Source organism: Rattus norvegicus, chromosome 1 (assembly GCF_021556685.1).
Source record: "Rattus norvegicus strain SHRSP/BbbUtx chromosome 1, alternate assembly SHRSP_T2T, whole genome shotgun sequence".
Lineage (NCBI taxonomy): Eukaryota > Metazoa > Chordata > Mammalia > Rodentia > Muridae > Rattus > Rattus norvegicus.
In genome coordinates this window covers 13,036,620-13,060,768 of record NC_141534.1, presented here as the reverse complement: position 1 = coordinate 13,060,768, position 24,149 = coordinate 13,036,620, and the positions used below count along the sequence as shown (strand labels likewise).

Here is a 24,149-nt window from a genome sequence, read left to right as displayed (position 1 = left end):
TACATGGACCCAGGGTTCCAACTACATATGTAGCAGAGAATAGCCTTGTTGGGTCACCAGTGGAAGGGGAAGCCCTTGGTCCTGCCAAGGTTGGACCCCCACTGCAGGAGAATATGGGGGAGGGCAATCAGGGGGATGTATAGGAGGAATACCCGCATTGGGGGGGAGGGGAGGAAATGGGGACTTATGGACAGGAAACCTGGAAGGAGAATAACCTTCAAGATGTAAGTAAAGAAATATATAATCAAAAGTTAAAAAAAAATAAGTATAATAGATACTACAGAGTATGATACTATATAGACATAATTTATGATAAATTTTCAATATAGTGATTTAGTATGCTTTATATTATTATATATTATTGTTTATATTGTTATATGTATATATTTAAGTTATATATGTATAATATAATATATAATATATTATTTATATGTATACATATATAGCATAATTTTAATTTAATCTATAATATCAGTCCACAATTTCTGATGTTATTCCATTGCACAGGACTGAGAAACGTAAAGCAGATCAAAATAAATCACTTTCTAATACTTTGAAAGGTAACTATGTTCGATGTCAAATGCAGGTATAAAATTAGCTTAATTCTCTTACTAGAACCATCTAAATATATTTGAGAAATACCTTCTGATACTGATTTTTCTTTTTCTTTTTTTGACAAAATCCTAGTTTTCCTGGTTGGCATAAATTGCTCAACTAAAAGAGTACAGTTTCTATTCTCCATTGCCTGTGAAGGTCAGACAGACCCAGTGACAATTCACCAAGAGTCACGTACTATTTCTGGAACATCCTCTTAAATACAAGAGGTTTTTTTCCTAACCTCACTCTTTTATTATTGTTTAGGATCTTTTATGATTATAGCTGTTACACCCATCTGGCACCTACAGCTGATGGTGCTGGGGTTAATAACTCCATATTAATTGTCAGGTGGGTAGCTATAGATAAGAGAACTTGCATTTCACTGAAACATAGGGTAGTAATATCTGTCAACCTCAGATCCTTTCCTTTTGGGTTCCCTATGCGTTCAAGAGAAGCTATATTATTTATGTCTCTATTATTTGTGGGATTTTCCTTATAGATAGCATATAAAACCTAAAATCCAACGTTAGTAAAAGAAGTGGCAGAGAAAAATGTGACAAAATGAAAAGCAAGCAATTACTTGATTACAAAACATTTGGTTAAGTTGCTGCTATCTGTTTCATGGAGAGCACATGCTATCAGGAGATATAGTCAATGGGGAAATGCTAGGGAATATAAAATATTACCTTGATAAGAAGTCTTGTTTACAAATTTGCAGGCCGCAAGGAGCAAGCCAGTACTCAGTGTTTTCCTATGACTTCTGCATCAGTTCCTTCCTTGAGTTCTTGCTTTGACTTCCCTCAGTGATGGACCTGAAAGTTGTAAGTTGAAACACTCCCCTGCCCAATAGAATGGATTACTGTTGTAACTACATGACTGTTGTTATCTTTAGTAATGACTTGTAGACCAGAAGGCCCCATACTTGATTTCTAGCCTCTGCATTTTCACAGGGTGATATGCCACTAAATTACAGTGTTCTCATTCTTTAAAAATAATGACCAAGATGAGTGTTAGGTTCTTAGGTTTTATGGTCTACAATGTGATAACTTGTGTGAAGTGCTTCCCAGAGAACTTGATATTAAATAGAGGTGGCTATCACCCACTTCAAACATTGCTTTAGACGTTTTTAGTCAGTTTAACCTGTGACAAATCAGTGACAAATCAGTGAACTCAGGTAAAGGGGCTTTCAAGTGAGACTGCTGGGAAAAATTAAGTAGGATATGTATGTAGAATATATGTAGCTGTTCTCTCTCTCTTCCTCCCTCTCTCTCTCTCTTTCCCTCCCTCCCTTCTTCCCTCCCTGGCTTTGTCTCCATTTCCTGTTACCTATTCTCTTCTTCCTCCCCTTTCTTCTCATTCTTCTCCACTCATAACTAAGAATTATTATAGAAACCATTTAGTGACTATGACATAATAATCCTAGAGACTATAAAATACTGTATTTTCTGTAATTTGCTCTCTCTCTCTGTCTCTGTCTCTTTCTGTCTCTGTCTCTATTTCTCTCTCTTTCTTAATTCTTTGGCTTCTGTTGACACCCCCTTCTTATTCCAAAGGGAACGTGGATCTTTTCTCAAATCCGACTCCAAGTAGTCTCATCCATATCTTATAGCTACATATTGGCCATCTGTATCAAAATAGAAGTCCCATGCCATTCAAACACACAATGTGTGCACACACAAGCTTACACACAAATTCTCATGTTTTTGCTTAAATTTTTTTTTTCCTGGTAACTTTATATCTAAATGTTCTCATTTATGGCAAGTGACGTTCACTTTAACTGACCAATCTCTCTCATCGTTTTATCTTTACAGTTCTTGTTTTCAGACTTTCATAGCTCACCAACATTTTTTCTACTTATTTGTCCTTTAGGTTTTGACTGAAACTCACTCTTAAAATGACCTGTGAAAATTTAGTAATGAGCATTTTCCAGTTATGGACTTCTACTTTTAATATGACAGTGTACTTGGAGTTTTTATTCTGAAGAATTTTCTTTATTAATTTTTCCACAGATTTCTCTTACTTAAAGGGCATTGCCTTCTTTTACAGAAAGGATTTATATCTGTTTTGTGATTCACTAATGTCACAAAATACATCAGTGTCTTGAAGCCTTTTATGCTTCATAGCATCAACGTGAATCTACTTTAATGTTAATAAGAAATGTCTGCCAGGATGGTTTGTAAAAGTGTTTAAAATTAAATAAGTGATTCCCGAGAAATTTTTTCTTATCACAATACAACACTTAAAAAATCATTCCAACATCTAACTCTGAAGTAGCTATTCTTTATGATCATGCTGAAGTAGTTTTGAAGGCAAATTTCTTTCCTACCTGTCAAGTCATGTTAATCAAAATCCTATGTAGGTTATACAATATTAAAATTATTGCATTCACTTAGAATGATAAAGGTTTAATGGGGCCACATTGAAATGAGATTTCAACCTTGAAGCAAGCTCCTCATTTTCATTGTTTCTCACCAGCACACATCCAGGTGGGGTTTGTTTTGCCATTTTCCGAGAAGATGTGATTTTGTTCTGATTTGCATCCTGCTTACTAACTCATCTCCAGATAGCTCCACGATTTAAACACCGTTCTCCAGGTGTGATTCATTTGTAGCAAAAAATGCCATCCTCCATCTCGGTCGAGGCACATTCCTGGAATAAATGTCGCTCCTTAGGGCAATGGCAGGAGGGAGTAAGTTCTTTTGGGTTTTAATGAAACAGAAAAACAGACGCAATAACCACCATGAGCTCCATGTTGCTTCTCATTCAGTCCACTTTTAACTGTGCAGAGATTTTTTTTCTTACTCATTATGAAATTATTGTTTTCAGTTGTGTGAAGAGAGAATTACCCTGTTATGGAGAGCTATTTCTAGCTCCAATCTACACATAGTCAATCATATGCTATTGTGAACATATATATGTTCATATATATGTATATATATGTATATATGTTTATGTATATATATGTATATATGTGTATGTATATATATGTATATATGTGTATATATTACACATATACATATATATGTATATATATATATATACACATATATATATATATCAAATATAGCTTTTGACCGTGGCCGTTTTAGAATAGGACAAGAGTAAATGCATGCAAAGCCCGGGGCTCATCCACAGCACCACAGAAAGGATTTTAAAAGAGGGTGACATCTGCTTTCTTACTGCAATAAGCAATAATAAGTCTCATAAAAGATGGCAGTATAATACACGAGAAAAATGTTTGCATGTACTCTCTTTAAATCCTTTGTAACTCTAAGTACTTATTGATTTATTGTGGCCTTTTCCTCCAAGTGTTTCTGTTACCTCTGCTTTGAGACTCACATTTCTGATTTTTCTCTGCTGCCACTATCCGTAGGAAGTAGCCACAGGGAAGGTGCCCGTATTCTTTGTGAGACTGGAGCAAATAAATCATTTACCTTTTAAACAAAGGAAAGGGTGACTTCTTCACCTTTTTTTGATTCCTCTCTTTATTCTGCTGCTTATATGTCTCTGTAAATTTCTTTTCCCTGTAATGCTAACATAATTTCTCATTAGACGGACAATCAACACAAAATTAATGTCTCTCCAGCGTTAGACAGAGCTGGGGATACAGGCTGAGGTGATTGAGGGGGCCAGGTTAAAAGAACTAGAAAGCAAAACCTTTACCCTCCAGGAGCTAAAACATTAGGGCAACAAGTCACAGAGGAAGTAAAGAAAAGAAGCCACGTGTCTCCAAGTGCAAATTGACACAGGGCAGATGGAGAAATGACATGTTAGCCTGTGGGTGACTTTGTTGATGTTGACAGAGAGCCACTTCCACTGAGGGAAGGATGTGCTCACACAGAAGGTGACTCCTCATGAAATCGCTTGTCTTATTAGAGGTGTTGTGGGAAATTATGGAAAGGTTGATTTTGCAGGTGTGGAGTGAACAGCCTGGGAAAAGAAGTCAAGAGAGCAGGAGGCTGCATGACTACAGAGTCCTTAACCCTTTGTGTTGGGCAGGCAATTACTTCTTTTCGACAGCCTGGGAGGCAGAAGTTTTTACACTAAGGTGGACCAGGCTGGGAATCTGAAAGACTGAACCATCTGACCAATCCTCACTGTAGGAGTGCATGCTGACACAAGAAGTCAATCTTGTTTTCTGGGATACAGGCTTCTGAATGCATAAGTACGTCTGGTATGTCTATAAAAATGGCCCTGATTGCTGTTCCTGTTATCAATAGCCATACATTGCTTTTTATTTGTATTTTAAAGATGTAGCCTTTCTCCCTGTCTCAGAGGAAAATACTTGTATCAACAAGAATGAAAATCATCTTTAAAGTAAACGATTGTGTCCAGAATTTATATACTTTTATGTTTGAAAAATACTCCTATTTTTCTAAAGAAGATCAGAACATTGGTCAGTGACAGAGATGTAAAGAGACCAGTGATAGTGGTCATTCTACTTCTGTCCAGAGAAATGGGTAACTAGAATAGTTGCCTGTCTAGACACTTTACTACAGAGACTCTCCCATTAGATTTCTGCTTTATCCCTTAAAGTCATCTTTCTTTCTGACCCATTTCTATAGATGATATTAGAAGACTCCTTTATCAGTAACGTTTTTCAGTGACCCTTCAGACACTGGAATCAAACATGTACGTTGCTGTTTAAGATTCTGGCTGGTATGTCTTCCCTCTTTAGAGGCATACACCCTATTCTTGGCATGCAGAGTTTTGGGGATGGCACTACAGCGTGGAAAATTCACCCTCGATGGTACTTTATCATACATCTCAAAATAGTGCTGCCTTGACACTGATCTTTTCCCTCCTGGAATAATTTTATGATCATCTCAACATTCAAGGATATATAGTACTCGGATTTCTGAGTTACAGCAAATGATACATTGTGATATTTTTAAAGGAAGGCTTTAATAATTATTGTTTGTGATAAATAGAATAAAACAGCTCTATATATTAGGCTGAAATGTAGCAGGAATGCACTCTTTTGTGTAACAAATTAGATTCTAATAAGCTTCATAAATTCCTTCCTTATACTTTTTTTCTGCCTAAACACAAAATAATTGCCAGTATTTACGTGCATCTAAATAGCATGAAATCCTTTTTAAATATCATCGTATATTTAGAAATGTTAGTGTTAATTGTCTGTGATCCTTTCACATCACACCTTGGTTTGAAAAAGATTCTTTTTTGAAGAGTCTGCTTCATGGCAAAACGGAGATAAACTGGGGCCCACTTCAGAATGTGGAAGCATAATAGTCTGGAGAGGTTGTTCAGTGATGAAGGGATGTACTCATCTTCCACAAGACCCAAGGCTGACCATTTTGGGTCACCATTGGCTGTAACTCTAGCTCTAGAGGATTTGATGCTTTCTTCTGCTATACTTACATGCAACACACACACACACACACACATAAAGACAAAAAGTATTTTATTTAAAGTCATAGAAACATGAGCAAATCTCAGAGTTTGCAACAAATTCAAAGGGCCTCTTTTGAGAGGTGATATGAGAGATATAGATAGATAGATAGATAGATAGATAGATAGATAGATAGATGATAGATAGATAGTTGAGAGATAAGAAGAGAGAAGGAAAACTGTTTTCTGTTAACTATTCAATGCACGACAGACATTTTCTAAAGTTGTGTAGTTAGTAAAACAAACACTTTCCTTGTCTGTTGGTACTCAGTTGTCCTTTTCTTCTCTGCTTTTCTTACTTGCTAAAGCATGGAATGTCTTTATTCTGGGAAGTTCATCTTATTCTTGCCAGTTCTGACGATTGGTTTGCTACAGTACAAAGTAGGAATTTCCACCCTGTCTTTAGCTGCTTCTGAAGATGGACTTGCTCCTTACAGGGACATGTGGCCATCAACATCCTTTGGAATTCACATTGGCGCCATTATTCTTTAAAAAACAAACAAACACATGTTTAGCTAAGCATTCTCTTGACTCTAACACTTTTTTTTTATCACAATTTATATTATTAAATGTAGTCACTAATTTCTGTAGAATCGAGCTTGCGTAGTTCCTGCAGGAATCTCATCTATTATTGTATCTATTTGAACTATGAATAGTTCCTATCCATGAGAGCATCTTTCTGCTTAATTGGATGAGGATTATATTCTCAGGTGAATAGTAGTTTTTCATAGATGATGACTAAGGTCCTCAAAAGCAGAGGGGAAAAAAAACTACGTTTGTTGAGTCTGACAACCAATGAAATTAGGTACAGTTACTAAAATGTTATTAAGACATTTGTGACCTGGGATTATACATGTAAAAGCATATAGAAATGCATATATCTCTCCAATGAACTACCAGTACTTGTCTTCCAAAGTGGTAAGATAAATATCATTTTGAGATATAGAAACAAAGCAAAGGAAATTTATGCCATAGAAATGGTTATGGATACTGCCAGTGCTATTTTGGTGTTGGACTCACTGTGGCGTAAAATGCTAAATGTCTTTCAGTGGCTCATGGAAAGAACAGAATTTCCCCCCTTGAAGTTTGTAGATGCCTATGGACCACTCAGAATACTATGAATAATTTAGCTCAACTGTAGACTTCAGTTACCAAAATCACTAGGACATTTTATATAAGTAGCACCCCTATGAAATTAATAAATTAGCTTCCAAGAAAGAATAAGGTAAGGGCTTATCCATTTAAAAATATGGATTTTAAAATTAGCATTTGAGAGATCATGAAGATGGTTTGGCTATAAAGGTAGTTGGTATGAATGAAGCTTAATGGCCTGATTTGGTCCCAGGAGTCCAAATGATAGAGGAAAAGAACTGTCTCCTACAAATTGTCCTCTACCCTCCACATGTAGACCTTGAAGTGTGCAGTTCGTATACATAAATAAATATTTTTAAAATAAAAATACATAAAACTAAAATGTACATGTTGCTGTCATAAGATAATAATTATGGATCATTAGTTATTTCTATTGCTCACACATGGGCTGGTGTGAGACCCTCAGGACATATTTGCAGAGAAGACTGCCATGTCTGGCTTCAGTGGTTGAGGATGTACCTAATCCTGTAGAGACTTGATGGCCCAGAGAAAGGGGATCGGGGGGTACCCTCTAAGAAGCAAAAAGGAGGGTAGGTGAACTCTGGGAGGGGACATTCGGAATGTAAGTAAATAAAATAATTGATTAAAAATTAAAAAATAAGCTGTAAGCTAACTTATTTTTGTTTTCTTCATATATTATTATGCAGGCACACATCATTTCTTTATGTTGGAAATATTCAAAATTCAAGGAGAAATTTTGAAATATATTTTTGAGTTCAGTTTTTTGTAGCTACGTGTGTGTGTGTGTGTGTGTGTGTGTGTTTATGAGATTCCTTACAAATTTCAGTAGTTTTTTTTTCCTATTTTTGTGAAGAAATTCAATGACATTTTTATGGAAATTGCGTCTGTCTGTTACTTTATGACTCCTTTAACAATTTCAATTCTTTGAATTGAATATAAGATGTTTTAGACGCTTTTTGCAATGTCTTCAATCTCTTGTACATGTGTTCTACAATTTTCTTTCTAGAGGCTGTTCATTTCCTTGGTTAAATTTGTTTCTAAACATTTTGAAGCTGTTGCAAATGGTTGCACATGATAAATTTCATTCTCAGCTTTGGTATTTCATTGTGTATATATACACCACATATCCCTTATCCACTCATGATAGACACCTAGGTCCAGGCTGTAACTTGGTTGTTGTGAATAAAGCTGCTACAAACATGATTGTGTGACTTTTTTTAACCTGCTAATTAAAGTTTCTTTAAATTTACACCTGGTGGTGGAACAGGAAGCTCCCCAAAGTTCTAGTTTTTGAGAGGCCTCTATACTGTTTTCCATAATGGCTATTTTAACTTACATTGCTACTATAAGTACAAGATATAGCCTCTTTCTCTAGTCTTAGTTACTTTGTCTCTTTGAAAAATTATATGTTTCTGTCTTGTGTTTCTTCTACTTTTTTATATTTAGTGTCCCCTGCTACCCGTGTGTGTGTGTGTGTGTGTGTGTGTGTGTGTGTGTGTGTGTGTGTGTGATTTGCATATATATGTTTGGTGCCTGCAGAGGTCAGAAGGTATTAGTATTGTGAGATAGACTTTATGACTTGAAAATGAAATTTCCTGAGACGTTTATGTGTTGGGAAGTTGTTTGTCAGCTGGTGGGTTTTGGTTGGACCATGATGATTCTTTATAAATAGATTAATCCATTTATTAGTTCAAGTTTTGACTGGATTTTTGGGAGATGATGGAAGTTTTCAATAAGATGTTGTTGACTGGGGATGTGTCTTTGAAGAGTATGACTTCTGTCTTCCTCCTGTCTGCTGTGAGGTGAATAATCTCTTCTACATATGTTCAATGTCATGGCATTTTGCCTCACATTAGGTCCAAAGAAATGAAGCTAGCCTAGATCATAGGAAATCCTCTGGAACCATGAGTAGATATTTCAGAATAGATATTTATTCTGAATAGTTATTTATTTCCTTTAAACTTTCTCAGATATCTTTATTACAGGTACAGAAAACTAAGCAATATATCAGACAGTATCATGTATGTGTATGTGTGTGTTATTTAAATGGGAATGCACACCCACAAAATTCACTTGTAAACTTTCAATGTTTTCTTTGTTTTTATGTCTTCTTTTTTCTGTTTGTTACAAGCAGTCCCTAGCTAATTGTCTGGGCAGAACAATTAAAACCCAGATACAGTACATTAAACGTCTCTGAATGTACTTGTGGTGTTTGTATAGCATGACCACCCTAGAGGGAATTTTCAACAACTGTCTCAAATGTTCCCTCACTGTGTTCTCAAGATGAAATGAAGTGTTACGATTTTACTCGATCAATTTAAAGATGCCTGATTTGACTTTTGATATTTTATCTCCTTCTGTTCAAATGATTGGGACCATTTTAGATCCAGGAGCTGGAGTATCTGGGCCATCATTGCCTTTACCGTCCACAGTTATTGAATGAATATCTTACTGACTTTGGAGATGCTCTTTACATTTTCCTCAAAATAATTTCATGGTAAGCTGTTTGTCTCAGAAGATGAAAAGGCATTTATCCATCTTTCTTAGCTTATTAGTTTATGTGCATAAAAGATTTTCTAGCAATATTTCTGGTTGAAACTTCTCACATGTTGATAATCTTGGTCAATTCCATAGCAGGATTTGAGAGGGTTCCAGAGAAGAGCCTTTTTGTGCCTTTTGCCAATCGATGACAAATGGTCTCAAGTCATCTTCTATTCCAGTCCTTCTGAAATTCTTGCATGAAGGAATCCCTTAAGTCATAGCCTACTTAGTAAGAATTTTCTTCAATCAGATTATTACTATTATTATTATTATCATCAACATCATTTTCTGAAGTGCAGGTGTTGAGTCAGAAATCAAGTCTTGGGTCCTTAGAAAGTGAAGTTGCTCTGGGATTGGACAAATTGAAAAACAGGGATAAAGAACAAAGGCTCTTTTAAGCTTTGTACTTTACTGCCTGGTGACTTAGTGATTTCTGTACACCCATGTTATTCATCTTGCAAGGGGCATAGCCAATGGTGGAGGTCTATAGAGGTGGGGCTCCATGGAAAGAGATAACGGCCAGTTTTGCAAGTTACATAGATGCCCTATCAGAGACGAACAGGTACATGTGGACGTTTCTGCAGTTTTATTTCAGAGGAAAATAAACCTAGATGATATTGCTGTGGTTGCTATCATATCTAAATGATGCAGATGGGGCTTTGGAGCAGAAAGCTGGGACAGGCTAAGTCACAGTCCAATTTCTCAGTCTACATGAGTACTCATTTAGCTCTTCCCTGCATAAAGTCCAAGGGAAGTTCATTTAGTCTCCGCATGGACACTCCATCATTAAATCTTTCCTCTGGGTGGCATTTTCCTCTCAGATTTACAGCCATTGCTTCTCTCGACCTCTGTAAGCAGGAAGTAGCCACGTATTGCTGAGTTTTCTGAATCCTTGCTGCCCACAGCCAAATGAGATGCTGGCCTGAGCCTCAGTATTGCTCTCATGGAAGGTTCAATATATTTGGAACAAGAAGAAAAAAAAAAGCAAAAACTAAATAGCCTCCCGAAATGTAAACTTTTCCTGAGACAACTCTGGATTACAATTCTGATTTTAAAGTTTTATCTTCTAAAGAAAAGACTCCTTTAATTACCAATAACCCTCAGACTAGTTGGAGCAATATCCCCAGCAAATTCACAGGTTTTAGTTTTTATACTACGGCGATCAAGGATGCTAATTAAAATGCACAAGGTTCCTTCCGGTAGCTTGTAATTGACTCGGCTAGGGTTTGGGGGGTTGCTTTAATAAATGACCTTATGAGCTGTGCCACAAATGATATAAAGGCTTTGTTCTTGTTTTATTGTTGTTATTTGTTTTTCAATAACTGGAATGTCAGCAGCACTCTAGAGAGCTGGTCATCTTCTCCATTTTTACCTCGATTGTCTACTGCTAAAAGAGTATGAGTACTCTTAAGCCACTCTAGACCTCAGATATTGTGGCTATAGGTACCACGTATAGATATGGGAGAATGTTGCCTTGTTGATTGGATCAAGCTCAGTCGCTAACTCAAAGAATGGGGTTTCATCAAGTTCCAAGACTTATCTAGTGGTTTTTCTGTGTAGCATTGGATTTTCTTAGTTGCTTTGACAGTATTGCCTGATTTCATACCAGGGTGTGACAGTCCCATGGTTTGGTATGTTTCAGATAATTCTGAGTTATTTGGACTAATTCAGGATATTCAATATTGTTATTTTGCAGGTTAGAATGGTCATCCCTGAAATAAACAAGGACCCACTGATCTGAACTGCAAGACCAGCCCTGAAGCGGCTAGGTCGGTGTCTGGAGCACAGGGCATTCAGTCTCTAAGCCTACTGAATGGCTGTTCTGTGCTATTTTTTTCCCTTTTCCTTCCTAGGAAAATGCAAAAAGTGCTTTTCTTCACACCATTGGATAAATTACCTCAGGATAAATTGAATCCTGTTTACAGTCCGGTGGTTTTATGTAATCAATTTTTTTAAACTCAGGTTTCAAACTGGAACACCATAATAGCATCAGGAATTTGAGTAGTTTTTAAGAGTCCTTCCTCTCTCAACTCTAGGGCTAAAATTATGATTTTTTTTCTAGGTCCGAGCTCTTCCTTCTGCTACACAGCAGCCTTCAACAAGATACCCACTTTCTCCTCAGTTCATGCCCTTGCTTGAATATAACAACATTTCCTTTCATAACCTTTTTTTTTTTTTGGTGGAAGTCAAATGACATAATGTAAAATTATATTTTGTAGGTTTGAAATCTTAATAATCAGTGCCTTATGATTTTGGTGACTCCTGGTTTTCTCTCTATAAAGTGGCCAACTGTCTCTTCAGCATCGCTAGCTTTGTTACATCAGCCAAAGCTGAATGATGGTAAAAGGGGGGCTGTCAAAGGAGACAAAGGGAACAGTGAGGGCACAGGGAGGAAGACTGGCATATGGTGTCGGGGGAGGGGCTCCCAGAAGACGTTGGTCAATGGAAGAAATGCATGAGTGTGCATGCATATGCACACATCTGCACACACACACACACACACACACACACACACACAGCATGCATGTATAGAAGAAGCTCTTGCACATAAAATGCCATCATGAAGGGCAAACATGTCTCTGATCTTTCTTACCCATAGAAAACTCATTCTGCATTTCAAAGTGACAGCTGCAGCTATGATCTTTTAAAGAATTGTAATTGCTCTCTCGGCTGAGCATTTCTTTTAAAGTGTCTAAATGAGATCTCATAGGTTTGTTTGTAGTCCTTTACTTGAATTATCCGTTAGCTAGGTAGCTGCGGCGTTCATCAAATGTAAAGTAGAACGTGGTGTTTTGGCAGGCCGGGTGTGTAACTGGCTCTGCAAACATCCTCCAAGGTGTTGTGGATGACTTTCTCAGCCTCCACGTGAGGTCCTAAGGTTATGAGAGTCTGGTTAGCATGCAGATGCACTTGCAACCCATTTTTTATATTTTCTGTCATGTCAGTCTGGGTCTGGCTGGAATCTGTGATCTGAATGACTTTTAAGCAACGGGTATTCCCACACAAATATGAAGATCTCTCGTCTGGTCAATGCACGTGCCAACAACAGTGTTCTGGGACCAGGTCAGCCTTTGCTTCAGTAGCTCCTGATTGGTTAGAAGGCCCCAAGATCCTGAGCTGTTGGCCCATAGCCATTTTCTTGTCCTCTGTCTCATCCCAAATAAAAGCTTGGAGATGTCCCTCGGGCAGTTTTCTCTCATTTCTTTACCTCTTATTTTGAGCCTTGAAAGCTCCTGGGTGCTTTAAAAAAATGTCCCCAGATTTTGGCAGTTTTGGTTGTGGTCGGTGAGTCACAGAACGCAGCAGCCATTTTTATTTGCCATTTTTGGTGTGGTCCAGGACTGCAGAGTGGTGTGCTCCCTTGAGCTAAGGAATGTCTCCTCAGGAGCTGGGAGCGAAGCAGGAGAGAAACAAAACTTGATCTTTAGCACAGGGGCTACTGTCATGCATCAATCTACATCAAAAGGCCGGAGGCTTCCGGCTAGCCCTCCCCCCTCTGGAAACCCTCACATACCTCAGATCCAAGGCGGCTAAAAGAAATGTGAGGAAGCGTAGTTTCACAGGAATTAAGTCTTGCAACTTAACAGGCAAACAGCGGTGCCCCAGAGGCCCTGCCTCATAAAACGGTCGTGTTATTTATTTATCTGCTTTTTTCAACACCGGCGTTCTGTTTTGTTATCAACTTTGCAATTCGGTGGACAAAACGAACAAATGGGAAAAATAAAAGAAAAAAAAAAACCTTATTGCTTGGTTTGCTAAAGTGGGGGAGAGAAGGAGAGAGAGAGAGAGAGAGAGAGAGAGAGAGAGAGAGAGAGAGAGAGAGAGAGAGAGAGAGAGAGAGAGACATAATATCTATGGAGCAAGAAAGAGTGTGACTGAATTTTTATTAATGGTCAATAAGCCCAGATGGATGTGTGGTAACGTTGCTGAGAGTGTTACAAAGCAAATCACCGTGTCACAAGAAATATTATTAAATTCTATAATTTCCTTTTCTGAAACTAGTTTCTCTGGATGGAGTTGGAGAAAGAAAATTACATTCAATATTCACCTTAACCGAAAAGCAGCTGAGTGTGGTGGCTGATATCCTATAAATAGCAGATCTGTGACCTCATTGCTGTTCTCTCTCTGCCTAGCAGTTTCCAGTTGAATAGAAAATTGTCAATCATCTGAGGAATCTGGGCATATAGGGAGCTTATTTGGCTTCTGGTGTGGTCCTGGTCCTTCTTTAGTGGCTGGGCACGGTATCTCTGAGCAAAAGCCAGCCTGCTGTCTGTTTCAACAACTTGTCTGCTGTCTGTTTCTTTGTCTCCATTGCCCAGGTAATTGCAGTTGTGTGGAATTGGCCTAAGGTGACCTTGAAAACTGTTTTAACCTTTCGGAACCTCGGGTTATCCATCTGTAAAGTGAGTGTTGGAGCTCCTTGGCCTCATTTCAATAGAATGCTTTGAGAATTGATTAGATAGTGTGCATAAAGCAAGTTGACCTCTCCTGAAGGAATACAATGTATGATTTTATTTGCTGGCCTCAAAGCTCTCAGAGCAGGCCTCTTCAGTACAACGTGGTCATTCTCCTAGCTTTTGGGTTGCTTGGAGAGGAAATTCACACCATTCAGGGCAAAACAATCCACTCTAGCTTCTAAATGGGGGATTGTCTGTCGACGGAGCACAGATTCAACAGATGGTTGCCAAACCTTCCTCTTGATTTTGTGCTTCTTTAAGCTGTGTTCATTAAAACTTCAACTGGCAGATAACTTTGTGGAGGCCTCGTGGAAGGGCCGGGTGGGTGGATGAATGGCGGCAAAGTCAAGGATGCAGCCTCTGGAGCCTGGAGACTCATTAAATTAACATGTAACAGATCAAGCGGGTTTCCGGTATCCTCTGGGCAGTTAAGGCTCTGAAGTTGTTTGTTTCCCACGGGTCTGCAGTGCTCCTATGGAGGTCAGTGTTTTAGCACCTCACTAATAAGAGTCTTTTTCCGGATCTGAGCACTTGGGCTCCATGTTTATGCTCAAGTTCCTTTTTTTTTCCCCAGAACAGGAACCTGGAGCAAGGGCTTTCTAGGGGTGTGGTGGGGGAAGGGATCAAACCTCTCTCTGTTTTCATTTTACAGCCTTCACAGAAAAGCACCACAGCACAGATATTTTTATGCCAAAGGCTGCCATTTCTGCACCCCTTTCCCCTCTTCTTTGTGGCCACGCATCCTCGCGTGTGTACCTGTGCCCATTGTTCAACTTGTGAAATTTTCATTTATCTAACAAATGTCTTGCTTTACGGAACATTTTGGCTGTGTCCACGGATCATTTTTTTTTGTCACAAGAAGTGAATGTAGTTCTTCAAATGATTTCTTTCTTTCTTTCTTTCTTTTTTTTTTTTTTTTTTTTTTTTGTCAACTTGGGAACCAAAATAAAATTGACATTCCCAGAAAACAAAAGGTGCCTCGGAACTCAGAGGCATTTACTCTGAAATAAAAAATTTGTGTTTACTCGGAGCTCAGTTTCTGTTGAAAAACAAACACCAGAGACCCTCAGCAAAAGAAGAGAAGCCCCCCTGCTGACACATTCTCTCCTTGATTGATGGTGTTGTCTTGGCAAAGCAGCTACAGAAATGGGAATCAGAACAAACGGGTTGGTGTTATTCAATAAAATACCTTTTAAAAGAGAAAAGAAATCATAAAATTCAAGGGATTGCATTTGAAATGGTGGCATCTAGCCGTCCCAATTTGTTCTCTGGGAAATAAAGAAAATCGGATTGAGCTTTGTCCCCTCTCCTGTGAGACCAATGTGATTTGAAGGACTTGAAGCTGTATCCGCATATGCAGCTTGTATCCGGAGGTACACACAGGTGGGCTCATGCTCACCCTGCTTCCCAGAATGATCCACTTCCTAAGTTTCACAGGCTGGAACTTGGAGCTTTATAACACGGGAACACTGCTGAACCAGTCTAAGCACAGTTGAAGTTTCTGGGTTGTTCTGAGGGCCTAATACAGTGTATGGCACGTGTTACCTCAGTTTCTCCTCACGATGGTCTTCAGTATCCAGGGAGAGAAATGGTACAACAGCATCAAATACTAAGTTATTACTCAAAGGTCACACAGGCAGAGAAGAACAGAGATGGGATTTGAGCTTTGGTAGACTAACTCCAAAGCTTATCTTTTTTTTTTCTACATAAGCCTACCTTTAAGTTTTATTTTTTAAACCAGAAACACTTGAAACTGTTACTTAATTTTCTAAAACTAGAAAACCAGTTTTCTTTTTTCCTTTCTTTCTTTCTTTCTTTCTTTCTTTCTTTCTTCCTTCCTCCCTCTCTCTCTCTCTCTCTCTCTCCCTTCCTCCCTCCCTCCCTCCCTCTCTCTCTTTCTTTCTTTCTTTCTTTCTTTCTTTCTTTCTTTCTTTCTATCTTTATTAACTTGAGTATTTCTTATTTACATTTCGATTGTTATTCCCCTTCCCGGTTTCCCAGCCAACATCCCCCTAACCCCTCCCCCTCCCCTTCTATATTGGCTTCCCCTCCCCATCCTCCTCCCATTACCGCCCTCCCCCCAACAATCTAGTTCACTGGGGGTTCAGTCTTAGCAGGACCCAGGGCTTCCCCTTCCACTGGTGCTCTTACTAGGCTATTCATTGCTACCTATGAGGTTGGAGTCCAGGGTCAGTCCATGTATAGTCTTTAGGTAGTGGCTTAGTCCCTGGAAGCTCTGGTTGCTTGGCATTGTTGTTCATAAGGGGTCTCGAGCTCCTTCAAGCTCTTCTTTTTAAGTATTGGACTTAGACTATCTCTTTTATAAACTACAAAAACAAAGAAACCCTAAGACGACATTGGGACCTTTCGGTGCAGTCTCTTCTCTGCCCTAGCATTGTCCTTCTCTGCTTTCAGCCATTTTAAGTGATTTGCTCTCCATTTTCCCTGCCATTCCTCCTTACTTGAATATCTTTGAACTCACAGCAAGCATAACATGGCTCACGAGCCCTTGTCTCCTGGCTGCTGCAGGAGTCTATTAAATAGCCTGTCAAATCGTGTGAAGCTCTCAGTCAAGTAACTATATCCACCATTTTGTCTCTACCCCGACTGGACATGTAAGCCTCAAATCCTATCTTCAAAGTGAAGTTGGGGAATGTGAGATGGCAAAACGCGTAAATCATTTGCCACCAAGACTGATGACCTCGGTTCAGTTTTCACTCTCCCATGGTTGAAGGTAAGAATGGACGCCTGCAAGTGGTCCTCTTACCTTCATTGGTCTGCTGGGGACAAACACGTTCCTTCCGTCCTCCACAAAAACAAGCAAACACACACACACACACACACACACACACACACACAAAAGGAAAAACCAGCTACTGTAAATGTAATAAATAAGCTAAAAATAAATTAAAGAATACTTTTAAACTTTTGATATATACAAAAACAAATCCCTGGTCTACTTTCTCTCATGATTTTGGAGCAGAGTTAAGTTCAGAGTCAGTACTTCATCTTTACTAACTCCCCAATCTGAGGGGAGAGGGTCGTTCATTTTCACACATTTACACAGTGGTGATAATACATGAAGTAACATAATAATTTTATATCCATTTTTAAAAAGAAATTAATAATTAGGACATTGGGGATAGAGAGATAGCTCAGTGGTTAAGAGCATTATCTGCTCTTCCAGAGGTCCCAAGTTCAATTCTCAGCAACTACATGGTGGCTCACAACCATCTGTAATGGGGTCTGATGCCCTCCTCTGATGCGAATGAAGACATTGTACTCATACACATAATAAATAAATCTAAAAAGTTTAGGACATTGATATTTGCAAGAGGAATTTTTTGAAAATTTCGAGGAAACTTCTTTTAAGACCTGGGATGGTAAGGTGTATGAATTCGATGGGATCTGGAATCAGAAGACACACTACTAGACATGTCACATGTCTGAGGAAGCCTCTCCAGGAAGGTTTGACTGAGAGGAGGGTCTCCTCCAGAGGGTAGATGTGGGATGATGTCACAGGTGAGACAGGTACAAGATAGAAGGAGGCCTGCCATTGGATGAGAAGGAAGGATGGGAGGGAGAAAAGTTTGAAGGAAGAGGAGGAGACTGGAACAGAAAGGAGAAGAGACAGGAGGGACAGGAAGAGAAGCCATGGCAGGACAATATGTCAGGTGACGTTAAGATTCAACTCTGTGTATTTACAGGTTGTTATTAATGTTCTTAAGGGATGGATGGTACTGGGCTTTGTATGTCTAGGTGGGCAATTATATCTTATCAATTGGGTCAAAGGTTATTGTGTTGTGTGTTGTTTCATGTGTTGATTTAAGTGTAATGGAGTATGGGGTGGCCGGTCTGGGCCACCACGGAGTTGGGATGTGTGTTTCTATCATGGAAACCTGCCTTGGGAACTAGATAGATAGAGAGATTGCTGACAGCTCAGAGAGAGGCATTTGGCAGTGTGATATGGGATGGAGCAGAGAGGGTGAGAGGCTTTGCTGGCTGAGAATCAAGATATCCAGCAGATATCTTGGGGCACTGTGGTGCCGGACCTAGTGGGGGATAAAAGACAACCTTACATTTTTATTTTTCATATTTTTACAATAACAGGTAGAGCCTTCTGGTAGGAACCCAGATATAAGGAGGTCCAAAGAGCAAGCAAGGGTAACTGTATACCTGGCTTTACTCTTTGCTGTCCATCTATCTCCCTTATTGTTGCTGCTGTTGCTATGATGTCATCAGCCACCTTGCTTGGTCTTCCAACATGGACTGAAGATCAATGGCTCGCTGGAAATGTGTCAAGCTTTCAGCACCAGAATGAAGTATCTACCCTGTTGAGCAGCTACGACGAGCTCACAGCTTCTCCAGATGCAGAGGCCACTGTTGTCTACCCAACCAGTATCATGTAAGCCAATCTAATAAACCATCTTTCACACTATGAATCCATTCTATTGGTTTTGATTCTTTGGGAAACTCTGGCTAATACAAGCTCTGACAGAAGTTTGTGTGACCATAACATAATGTCATGCGGACATGAACATGGTATCTTGCTCTATTCTCCATCAGAAAAAGTCAGTGAATCTGATGCTATTTTCAAATAGTTCCAACTCAATGTCAAAAGCAGTTAAGGACTGCAAACTGATCATCTTTCAGAGCACAGGTGACAAAACATAAATAGCAATAGGGTTGGAAGCTTTTGTTTCTTTGCTACAAGCCCTGTTTCCTCTCTGCGTTACCTAGCGTGGGATTCCTGTAGTAAAACAGCACACTGGTTGGTTCAAACAAGAGCAAAAAACCTAATAATTCGATAGTAAGGGTCCTTTGGAATGAAACAAAAATGAAGAGAACTGGCATAAAATAATAAGATCCAACTTCCCAGGGTCCCTTTACTTGAAACCCAGCAAGTTCACCTGCCAGGTGGAGAATTTTTCTAGAATGGAGTTTGTCTGTGTGCATCTTGAGCAGCTGTGTTCTGGACTACATTTCCTTTTCCTGGAGCAAAAAATCTTTTCTTTTAGGACAAAAGGTACAAAGCAATTGACGATTGAATTTATGTTTGTGACTCTAATAAAGATTCAGAAGGCAGAAGCTTTTTAAAATGAGTCATACAGGGAACTGAAGTGACTGGGCAGCAAGTACTCAAAAGCCTTTTCTCAAGAGAATGCTGAGCACTTTAAAAACCATCATTAGCAAGAGATGGTCCTACTGGAGCTTGTTAGGGAGCCAGAATAAACAGAATAAAATAAGAAAACATGGTAACTGTCTTAGTAAAGGCTTCGGGAATTTTCCATTTTATCGTACATGCGTTTTTAGGCTTTCTAAATTTGCTTGCCTCTTTCGGTAAAATATTGGTCCTGGATAATAAAATTATTTAAAAATGTGTGTGTGTGTGTGTGTGTGTGTGTGTGTGTGTCTGATTTTTGTCTCTGGGCTTTCTTTTTGGAGCCACATACGTGATTAAGACTTTCAGTTAGTTGTCTTGGAGACTTCTGCTTGCAAATAGCATGAAGGCACACTTCTTAGAAGATGGTTGGTAGAAAGAGGAAAAGGGAGAATGGCTTAAAAGGAAATTATGGAGAGGGAAAGGCAGAAGCCAAGCTAGTTTGAAATTCAAGCTCTTTTGTCACTTCCTCTATGCTAATTCACATATTACTACTTGTAACCAAGTGTGACTGATTGCAGTTTTGGCTGTTTTGGTGGTGAGGGTAGTACTGAAAATGGAACCTACAGTCACACACATGCCAGGCAAGTGCTTTTTCCTTCACATCCTCTGTCCAGTTGTCCACGATTTATCAAGCATTGTTTGAGACTCATGGGTATAAGAGTGTGTGTGTGTGTGTGTGTGTGTGTGTGTGTTTGCCTAGTTGCACAGATGATTGAAAATGAGAATGAAAACTATTTTAAAGCTATTTTTTAAGGACTCGAAGCTCACCAGATGGTTGAACCAGCTATTGAAAACTGGCAATGCACTCTGAATAAGAGCTCACACAAAGAGCTGTGGTAACTGCTGTGGTGCCATAGTTGCTGTAATAATTACTCCACCAATCTCCTGGTTTTGAGTTACTTCTGTCATTGATTCCCTAAAATTCAAAGTTTATGGAACTCAATTATATCACCCAAGAGACTCTCAGGTTCTAGGACTGAGCAGAAAGTCTGGAGCAGTTGCAGCACATCATCTTGGTGGGAAAGAGTCCGAGTACAGGTTTTTGCTTTTTACTTTTTTGTTTTTTAATTTAAGGGAGCTTTGCAGTTGGTGTGGCATCACTACACGGCTGTGTAAAGAACTTTGAGCATATATATATGTCAAGTGAGCATTCACAGAAATCCTGAGTGTGTAACCAGTGACTTTTGGCCCAAGATCCTGATTTCGTCAGGGGACTGTTTTTCTCTCCAGAACTTTGCTGTTGTGGTGGTGAAATCTGTGTTTCTTTTACAGAAACAAAGAAACATCATGGGGGTTGGGAGAGATGGGTTTAAATGAATAAAAATAGCCATTTGTGAAAGTGTTCTGCCTGTATGGAACTTTATTGTCCCTTGTTTGGATTGGTTCTATCTAGTTACCTGTGGTTAAGACCAGAAGGTGAGGCTAAGTAGAAACACAGGTAATTGCCTGATTGCCTTTCATGCTTTGTCCCTGGCAAATGAATGCATATTTGGTTGAAGCTGATTGTGAACTACTTAGCACAAATGGAGCAAGTCAAGTTTTGTACTCTCAAGCAATCATACTTTGCATTTTACTAGTAACTTTAAAATTACAATTAAGCACATTGTGTAATTCAGCTTCTTTCAGAAGTGAATCTAGCCTGAGTCTCAGAACACTTGGTCTCTAGTTTTTTGTTTGTTTGTTTGTTGTTGTTGTCTTTGTCATTCCTGCTTTTGTAAATGGTTAAAACATTTGTCGAATAGCAAATCTAGAGTTTTCACGTTGCTGTCTTAAGGTTGTGTTTGTTGTCAAAGGATCCACCAGCAAGTCCAAAGATTTATCGGAATGATAAATAGGTCAGTCTCTCTGACTGCCTGCACTTACTCCTAATACAAAGTGCTAATCACAAGTATTTTCTGGATGAAGTGATGACAGATGTTACCAAAATGTTCTTATTTCCTATAAACAAGCCCCTTTCAGTACACACACACACACACACACACACACACACACACACACACACACACAGAGATGTGAACGACAGCAGAAACACACCTCTTGTTTGGGAAGCGGCTGAAGGAAGTGGAGAGTTTCAGAAAGTAGCCAAGTGCCAAGAATCAGGCAGCATTTTTTGCATTCCAGAAAGAATCACAAAGTGTAGGGGGGGCTAGAGAACCGGCCCTGAGAGTGGGAATGGTATCTTGTGGGGGGAGGGGAGGAGAACGGATAGCTCTTTATATCCTTCTTTTCTAGGGGGGGAAAAAAGAGCAGCCAGCAGAAAGGAGGCAGGGATCAACGTGGGGTGAGGGTGGAGGGACTGGCTACTGCTGAGCCAGTCAATAGACAGATTGTTCATCACACGTTGCCAGAAGATTAGCTGAGCAAATGCACAGACAATGCTGATCACTGACTTGAAATGCATCAGTTCTTAGGAGGAGAACAAAGCCTGTCTAGATCACTACCCTACAGCCCAACCACACTCATGGCGCCCAGCTATGCTTAGCATCTTGTTTAGAGCTGAGCAATGTGGGCACCCTGGCTCTTTGTATCCCCTAACAGATACTCTCTCATCTCCAGAATGGCCTAGAGAGATAGAGATCTTATTTCTCCCGGGCTCTCCAGGGACAGTGGTCTTATAATCACACCCCTGCATGTGCCAGCCCTTCCCCACATCAGCTGGGTATCTCTTTCTCTTTAATCGGAGACAGCAGATATCATTGCGTTCTTACAACTTGGCCCCTTTCTCACACTGACCTTGCAAATGCAGGTAATCGCATGGGAGAAGAATTTAAATTCCTTTCCAAGAGCATTCAACAGAACCTGCAGTCTCCAACAGTTATAAATATATTTGAATATTTTAAAGTTGTGAAGTGAAGTTAAAAAAAAAAGATCGCTTTTTATCCTTTCTCCAAATATTTTTCAGACAAAGACTCTTTATTATTTGTTTTATCTGGACTTCTCCTCTAGTGATTTGACTTCGCCACCTTGCTCTGAAAGTTCAGTTTGGGCACCCAGGAAATAGATTATGACCTTGGGTTGACACTAATTCTGAGATGTCCTAAATTTTGAAAGAGACTCTTCATGCAATATTACCATATCCATTAAATGTCACCTTTCCATTTAATTGATATTATAATTGCATTCTATATATGTAAAAATAGTCTTGATAGTTTTTATAGATTTGTGTTATTCTTTATTAGAGGCCTTTGTCTCTTCACAAGATAAAAGAGCTTGGCTCTCTTCATAGGCTCTTAATAGGATTCACCAGCACTGAAACACCAGAAGGCTCCCTGTCTTTCCAAAGCTTCAGTGACATTGTATACCTTAGTGGGCTGGCAGTTTGGTTTCCCCTTTGTGCTTTCTGAATCCACAGCTCCGTCTTACTTGATTTTTTTTTAATTTACTAACACCCAACTTCTTTAAATTAGCCAAATAATTTTCAAACACTTCAAAATATTTTGTAGAAGCAAAATCCACTATTTCTATTTCTTCCTTTCTTCCTTCCTCCCTCCCTTCCTTCCTTCTTTCCTTCCTTCCTTTCTTTTTCTTTTCTTTTTCTTTGCAGTTGACCAGGCCATTGTTTAAATATAAAAGAGTTTGGGAAGAATTACTTGCAATCTATTTCAAAGACAACAGATTTTTAATCATGTTCTTTAAGCAAATGAGTATTTTAGAAAATCTTACCACCACCGTCCCCACTAAAAACCCCACTATGAAGGCCAACAAGGATGTAAACAAACAACTGTGGTGTAAAATTTAGAGGCCAATGAATGGACAATGCTCACTTTCACTGGTAAATTAGATCAAATGCAGATTCTCATCAATTTGGCCAAAAGATGGATAATATCTAGTGCTGGCAAAAATGGAGAGAAGAGTAGGAGTGTCACTTAATTAATACTGCTCTATTTCCAGTCAACTTGCCAATAATCTGTCAAAGGTTATAAAATTGTACATTCTTTCATCTGTTGGTTCCATTTTTCAAAAGTCACCTACAGGAACTGCAGATGTGACTCTAACATCTTCCTCTCCTCTTTTAAAGAATGCTTATACAGAAAAATTTAATCAGTGGTATCAATTTTATCTTTATAGCATGAGATAAAATGTGAGAGATAAGGCGAACAGCTCACTGTCATAGAAATAGCTACACCCCACACTGAATCTCAGGATGAAGAAGATGAATCCTAGAGACAAGCATTTCATAGATGTAAAAGAGAAGGGAATGCCCACAATGTATGTGTATAAAACTATGAGCTGTGGTGGTTTGAAAATGCTTGGCCCAGGAAGTGGCACTATTAGGAGGCGTGGCCTTGTTGGAGTAGGTGTAGCCTTGTTGGAACATGTAAGTGTGTCACTGTGGGCGTGAGATTTGAGAGACTTTCCTCCTAGCTGCCTGCAGAGGACAGTCTCATCCTGCCTACCTTTGGATCAAGATGTAGAACCCTCAGCTCCTCCAGCATCACACCTGTTTGCACAATGCCATACTTCCCATGATGTTGATAATAGACTGAACCTGTAAGCCAGCCCCAATGAAATGTTTGCCTTTATAAGAATTGCCTTTGTCATATTGTCTCTTCACAGCAAATGGAAACTCTAAATTAAGACAACAAGTATCTGAGAAGATAATATTTCGTGGCCATATAGTCAACTCAAGATAAACAAAGGCTTCCAACCAAGAAAGACAAGGTAGGCTTTGTTGTGTGTAATTTTCAAAAGCATGCTGTGTGCTCCACTGGCTACCTCTTCCTCCTGACTAGCTTTGCCAAGCTGCTATCAACCGCCCCATCTTCTTTCTTTCTCCTGCCCACTGTAGCTCTGTGGAAGGAAAACACTAGACAGCTTTATTATTTAAGAACTAGCCAGATAACACATTTGCTGGGCACAGATAT

General features: G+C 39.2%; 1 long non-coding RNA gene across 6 annotated transcripts in view; it reads left to right on the top strand.

Annotated features, from left to right (window-relative positions):
* LOC102546491 (uncharacterized) overlaps positions 1-23,946 on the top strand; it is a 287,629-nt gene extending 263,683 nt beyond the window's left edge. For 2 of the 6 annotated variants that reach the window (XR_015644692.1, XR_015644681.1), the window contains 2 exons: positions 1,316-1,418; positions 4,597-4,919. This is a non-coding gene — a long non-coding RNA (uncharacterized LOC102546491). Of the gene's footprint in view, positions 1-1,315; positions 1,419-4,596; positions 4,938-9,506; positions 9,620-11,359; positions 11,433-11,725; positions 11,922-23,841 lie in introns of those variants that run through there. The other 4 variants (XR_015644677.1, XR_015644678.1, XR_015644676.1 and 1 more) reach the window with 4 other exon arrangements.
* The last annotated feature ends 203 nt before the right edge of the window (positions 23,947-24,149 follow it).